This window comes from Canis lupus, chromosome 2 (assembly GCF_003254725.2).
Source record: "Canis lupus dingo isolate Sandy chromosome 2, ASM325472v2, whole genome shotgun sequence".
Lineage (NCBI taxonomy): Eukaryota > Metazoa > Chordata > Mammalia > Carnivora > Canidae > Canis > Canis lupus.
Window position 1 is genome coordinate 13055667 of NC_064244.1, and position 7353 is coordinate 13063019.

At 34.8% G+C, this 7353-nt stretch overlaps 1 protein-coding gene across 1 annotated transcript in view; it reads left to right on the plus strand.

Moving 5' to 3' along the window:
- Positions 1 to 5400, plus strand: part of KIF5B (kinesin family member 5B) — a 44970-nt gene extending 39570 nt beyond the window's left edge. Inside the window, exon 26 of the mRNA XM_025464037.3 lies at positions 2569 to 5400. The gene's annotated coding sequence lies outside the window, so the exon portion shown is untranslated. The remainder of the gene's footprint in view (positions 1 to 2568) is intronic.
- The last annotated feature ends 1953 nt before the right edge of the window (positions 5401 to 7353 follow it).

A 7353-nucleotide genomic window follows, 5' to 3' on the forward strand; every position in this document is an offset into this window, starting at 1 on the left:
AGAGCAGAAACTCTGGTTTTTGTGGTTTAGAAAAGTCCCAGATACTGTGCTTTGGATACTAAAAATACTAAAATAATTATGATGGTTAACTGTTTCAGACAAATACTAAAGCAAGATGCAAATAAACTGACTTTTTTTACTTTGACATATTGAGTAAGATTGGCTCTAAGTTTGAGTAGAGAATTAAGCAATATTCTGAAGGAATCACATTTCCCAACAATCTAATGAAATTTTTTGTCCACACAGCATAGGATTTTAAGAGAGTGACATTGTGAAAAGAATATAGACACTGGAGTTCCATCTAAGTTTGAATCCTAACTTTTCTACCTCCAGCAAGTTACTTTTTTAATATTTAATTTCTTTCTTGTTTTGACTCCTTTTAAATTAAGCATGAAAACAAATTATGTATTTATGGTCTAAAACTAATAATTTCTATAAAACAACTTTTTTTCCATAACCACAATAACAGTATTGTACCTGATATTATAATAATATTTTATCTAATTAGATAATTAGTATTATCTTAATACATACTCAGATTTCTCTAATTTTTCCCTCCCAGTCCTTAACAGCTGGTTTACCTAAAACCAGCGTATAATCCGCAACCACTGTTTACATTCTGTTAGATCTCCTAGTTCTCTTTTAATTTAGAAAAATTCCCCTTTTTAATGACATTGACTTACTGAAGAGACTAGGCCAGTTATCTTGAGCATGTGCTTCCTCTGGATGTATGTTGTGTGGTAGCCTTGTTCCTCTGTTTCCCATATAAGGAAAGCATTTATTAGATGGAGCATATCATTTTTAACAAGACTGTCAAAGTAATAGGTGTTTAATCTTGTGTTACATATAGTAGATAGTTTTCCTGCCAATTAGAGATGGCCTCTGTTTTTCCCCATTTGAAGTAATGGCTTGTTGAGCCCCTTTGTGAAATAAAAGTTACTCTTGAGAATTATACAAGCTAAAATGTTGTTACCTAGGACAGAGCAGGTGTTCAGTAGAGGCAAGCTGTCTTTTCTGGAAGTGTAAGTGAGCAAAGGGATTTTTAAAGCGTAAATATAGGTACAGATAAAAGTTTATTCTTTTGGGGTATTGTCCTCACCTCACATTAGAATTCATGTGTGGGGGCACCTGGATGGCTCATTTGGCTAAGCATCCAATTCTTGATTTCAGCTCATTGTCATGATCTCAGGGTCATGAGATCAAGCCCCACATTAGGCTTCATGCTCAGTACAGAGTCAGATTGAAATTCTTTCTCTCCCTCTCCTACTCCCTCCACTTTACTTGTGTGTGCGCTCGCTCTTTCTCTCTCTCTCTCTCAAAATCTAAAAAAAGGGAGGTGGGGATTCATGTGTAACCTTTGAACTCCTATCTCATTTGCAGAGAGGATAGACCAGGGCCTTTTGTTAAATATAACTAAGTTGTAGCATTTCACTGATCCCAGTGTAGTGACAGCTGTTCAGCACATGAGGGAGATAGCTAACCTAGCCAGACTAGGTTTTTAAGACTTGAAGTAATTAACTATAAAAGTATAATTAATTACAGGTTTGTTTCATTGCTGATCCAAAGGATTGTGGTTTTTAGTTTTTAAAGCCTTACATCAGTCAGTCTTAAACCATGATTGAGGAGTATATAAGCCTCATTAGTTATAAGTTGTTGGAAAATTAAATAATATGTAGAGAAACTTTTAAATTATTTTTTAATTATCAAGCAAAACATTTCAAAAACACTGGGTTTGTTTCTGGGAAGATAAAAATGTATGAATAATATTGATTCTTTTAGAACCCAGTTTTATATGGCTGGTCTTCTGGCTTGCATAATACCTTGACAAGTTGAGTTTTCCTAAACACATAGGTAAATAGTTTAATACAAGGTTGCCCCTGGGTAACAAGAGCTGGAATTGCTTATTTCACTGTTACTTTTCTTACTACGTGTACCTCTTATTTATACTATCCCTCTCCCCCTCCCCCACCCCGACTTTTGTTTTTTACAGCTATCAGGAATATAACATTGCTAGATCATGGTCTTTGGCTTAAGAATGTCACTGACTGTTGACTTTCATTTTATTAACCGTCCTTTTTTTTTTTTTTTTTAAACAAAATGTAGGGATGCCTGGGTGGCTGAGCAGTTGAGCATCTGCCTTTGGCTCAGGCCGTGATCCTGGAGACTCGGGATCGAGTCCCATGTCGGGCTCCCTTCAGGGAGCCTGCTTCTCCCTCTGCCTGTGTCTCTGCCTCTCTCTCTCTCTCTCTCTCTCTCTCTGGGTCTCATAAATGAATAAAATCTTAAAAAGAAAAATGTAATTCCTACATAGGCTCACTCATAACTCTCTTGGGGAGAATAAAAACAAAGGACTGACGTTTTAAGCATTATACTGTTCATAACTCTACTCAGAAGCTAAATATAAGGAAAAGGGATCAAATCATTTAATATTGGCATCTTTTTAATTTGAGAGAAGTGGCTTAAGCTGTTGGCTAAAGTGTCTCTAAATATATTGGTATATTTGTTTCATTCTCATTATTTCAAACCAGTTTTGTATAAAAATATTTTCTCTGTTTCACCTATTTTCAGGCATTGAAAATAATTGAAGTATGAAGAGGATGTAATATCAAGCAGAGTCATTCAGTGACTATAACCTCTACCCCCTTGAGAATTGTAGAATTATAACTTTTTTTAAATGTATAAATTATACCTGGCCTGTACAGCCGTTTCCTACCCACTCTTCTTGTAAACTCTGCTGCTTCCAAACACAACTAGAGTGCAATTTTGGCGTCTTAGGAGGGGGGAAAATGACAGTTTACAACTGTGGTCCTATTTATTACACAGTTTGTCTTTCGTGTCTTAAATTTAGTCTTCACTGTGCCAAGCTAACTGTACCATATAGGATTGTGCTTTTTGTACTTTTTGTCTGTGTTTATTTTTTAATCTCAGTTTAAGTTACCTAGCTGCTACTGCATGTTTTTCTTTTCTTAGTAAAATGTCTTCCTTACTTTAGGGAAAATGGAACATTTAGATTAAATCTCTTAAATTTCACCACTTACAACACTACATGCCCACAAATATATCAGGTCAGTACTGTACTTTAAAAATCCCTTGAAATGATTTCAGAGTTAAAATTATTTGTATTGTGTCTAAAGTTTGCTTCTGAAAACTACTGTTTGAGCACTGAAACCTTAAAACTGCATAACGAGGCGTTTGAGACTGAGCACGGCTACTTAATTTTCTTCATGAAATGCCTGTTGCCGAATTATCTTGAATAGAAATATTTTATAATGTCACAAGCAAATCTGTCTAAGAAAGGGTTTGGAGAAGGACTTCCATTTCTCTTCCCAATTCTGTAATCAAAATGGTGTGATGGAATGAAAATACTCTGCTTCATCCTGGTGATCCTGTTAATTAATATAAGAGTTGGACAGATGTTTATTTGTCATCTTAATATGGTGAAATGAATTAAGATACTACAGCATTAAACAGCATTTATATTGTTAGTACTGTATTGGTTGATTTAAATTGATAGCCTATGGAAATTGAGAAAAGTGTGGAAGAACTTAACAGTGAACTTAAGAATCTATAGGTGAATTTTGGTCTGAAATCCCTGAGGTGTTTTTAACCTGCTACACTAAGTCATACACTATAATTTATGCTTGTTTAGTCTAGAAATAGCAAATTGCAAGTCACTGATTAATTATCTTCAAAGAAATTTTGTTGGCTATACCCATAATTTTGTAATTCGTACTAGGTGTACCTGTTTTTGCCACTACTTCCTCAGCTGATTAAATGACGTCAAAACTTTATTTTCGAAAGCTCTAAACGTAATAGGGAGATAGATTTCAATATTTGCTTTATCTGTGTGTGGGGTGACTGCACCTATATGAGCAGAAATTTGCAGAGAATGATGATTTAAGGTGATTCAGTAGAGAAAGTTGGAAAGTTCTGTGTTAGGATCTGGCTGGCAGAATTAACTTTTTGAAAAAGTTTTATACACAGATATTTGTATTAAATTTGGAGCCATAGTCAGAAGACTCAGATCATAATTGGCTTATTTTTCTATTTAACTATTGTAATTTCCACTTTTATAATAGTTTTGATTTAAAAGATAAATTTATTTATTTATTTTTTTAACAGTCAAAAATCCTTGCTGTTGCAGTCTGCGACCTTTAAAATGATTGTGTTGCTTTTAGGATTGGTCAAAAAGAAACACTCCAGAAATTGAGATGAAACCTTGGTATGCAGCAAGATTGAAGTAATACAGTTAACTTAAAAAAATAAAAAAAGTGCTATAGCCTATTTATGGGGATAGTTTTCTAAATGGAGAAATACTGGGCTGCATTCACATAGACATTTATATTTTGTTTTCAAAAGAAAGCTTGCTCCTTTGGCAGTATTCTTAAATGAAGCAGAATTTTTTTTCTCTTTTATCTGAATATGGTAGTTTCATTGTAAGATGTATCACGGGTATTGGTGCTGTGTAACAAACAAATGTAATTAGCATGTGGTTCCGAATACACATTGTTAGGGTTTTTTAAATATCGAAATGGTTCTTTTCTATTTATAATTTCAAACTTTCACAAGTGTACAGAGAATTTCATAAATTACTTTTCAGTGAACTGCTCTTTTTGCTATGGTAGGTCATTAAACACAGCATTTACTCTTAGAAATGAAAATTTCTGATCCTCTAGAACATTGACGCTTATTTCAATTTGCAGTCATTTTTTTTTTTTTACTATTAACGTTCCTCTGAATGGTATTGATAAATGGTTCAGAAGAGAAACTCAGTGAAATAAAAGTAATATTTATTCATGGTGATCAATTAAATTATTTGCCTAACTTAAGCAAGCTACTGTTCATAACTTTTCCATTTGACATGATGTGACAGAAAAGAATCTGAGTATACCTGTGGAATATGTTGGTTTATTTCCAGTGCTTGAAGATACACTCAAAGCTAATTGGTTTGGGAAGACGCCATATAATTTTTAAGTTAACCTGCATGCTGTAAATGTGTTTCATGTTTAAATAAAGTGGAAAAATTTTTTGAAATGTAATAACTTTCTTAAAACTTATTTGATGAAGTATTAGGTTGATTTTATATGACTAAATGGCCTCTTGTCTTGCAGATAGTGATTTAATAAGTTGTTATATTCATGTGTATTTTGTTTCCTGATGTATTGCTTATTCTTTGGACAGTGGGTATTAAATATGTAGGCTGAAAATTAAGAGCCAGAAATGAATCCTCTGTCTCACCTACATTATTTTAGTGTAGCCTCCCTGCTACACGATTCTGTTCACCTGAGCTTGATTGTTATTCACCTTTATAAGAAGTGTTTGTTTTTCAATACTTACTCAGTGGTCCTGAATGGTCATTCAGGCCTAGCTGGAGAAAACTAAAGAAAGATTGTTCATGAATTCTAGTGGTGATTTGGCTTTTTGTTGGGGCAGGGCGGGAGGGTAATCTTAAATTCTTAATTATAGAAATGTTTAATCATATATAAAAGTATGTGATAAATGAAGATTCAAGTACCTACCACTCCATTTCAACAATTAATCAGCTCGTGGCTGATTTGATCTATAACCCCACTTATGTGTCCCCTTCCCCATTATTTTAAAGCAATCCTAGATACCATTTGCATTTTATTCATAAGTATTTCAGCATATATATTAAAATACATGCTCCTTAAAACATACCATTATAAAAAAAAAACCATACCATTATCGCACCAAAAAAATTTCAACGTTTATAAACTGAATCAAGATCCAGTTAAAATCCATGTATTACAGTAGTGTCCCCTCCATTTCTTTCTCATTTTTTTCAAATGAGGAAAACAAGTTATTCAACCTGTAGAATCCCAATTTTTTCTGATTGCATTCCTTTGATATTAACTCCTCTGTCTCTTGTATTTCCTGTCAATTTGTTCTGAATCCAAATACTTCATCAGATTCAGAGTTTTTGCTTTGTTGGGAGGGGGCAGCATTAATTCATAGGTGGTGGTATTCTTCCATCTGGTGGCACATAATGTTGAGTCTCTTACTGGATTATTAGCTGCCATTGATGATCAGTCCCTTTATCCATCAATTTATTAGGGGTTACAGAATAGCAATATTCTAATTTGATAATTCCTTCATTTGCTAGTTGGGATAGAGAACTTGGCCCTCATCTACTATTTGGTTACCCAGTGGTATAGTTTGTGTAGGAAAATCAGAATAAATGATTCTTTTCCTTTACTTACAAGTTTCAAAATGTTCATTTCATTGTCCTCTTCCAATGGTGACCAGTTGTGCATTTTTTCCTTGTTTTTGTATGTTATTTGGTTATTATCCTTAAGTGTGCTCCATGAGCCTCCAAGTCGTTTCTGCTTCCCCCACTACCACCCTTTTTGGAGAGATTTAAGTGGAAACAGACACTGGACCCTGGTGCAGTCTCTCTTATCCAGGCCTCCAGTGTGCTAGCCACTTCTGTCTCATCTAACTCAATAAGCTTAACAGTCGATGTGATGTTCTGTGGAGTGAGCAGACATTCAGAGCTCTTCAGACTTAGGACCAAGGGTAAGAGAGTTTACATGGCCCCGGAGCAAAGTTGTACATGCATGTTGTCTGCTACATGTAAATGTACGCTGTTCTTGGTCCTCTTGGAATCTGAAAGGAACACATTATATATTGATTTGGCTGGAAGTTGTGCGAAGGGAGGGCACAGTAGTTTCAGAGGCTTCTGTTTGGCCACTGGCATAGCCTGTATCCCACAGGCCAAAGTAGCATGGAGGGAGTCCTGCCACTAAGTATGTCAATTCTAGTTACACATGCAGGGACAGGGAAATGACTCGTGAGTCTGCAGAACATATGCAATTTTTTAAAAACTATTTTATACATTGCTCATCATGATAAGTGTACTCTTAAATCCCCATCACCCCTTTTCACCCACCTCCCCTCTGGTAACCATCAGTTCTCTATAGTTGAGTATTTCTTAGTTGGTCTCACTCATATTTCCTTGGTTCATTTTCTTAAGTAACACAGATAAGTGAAATCCTATGGTATTTGTCTTTTTCTGACTTTGCTTAACATTACACTCCCTAGCTCCATCCATGTTGCATATGGCAACATTTCATTCTTTTCTATGGATAAGTAATATTCTATTATATATATACATATGCATATGTACACACACACTACATCTTTACCCATTCATCTATCATTGGACGTGGGATGTTTTCATAGTTTGGCCATTGTAAATAGTGCTGCAGTAAACAGGGGTGCATGTGTCCCTTTCAATTAATGTGTTTGTATTTTGTGGGTAAATACTCATTTGTTAGTACAGTTACTAGGTCATAGGATAGTTCAATTTTTAATTTTTTGAGGAACCTCCGT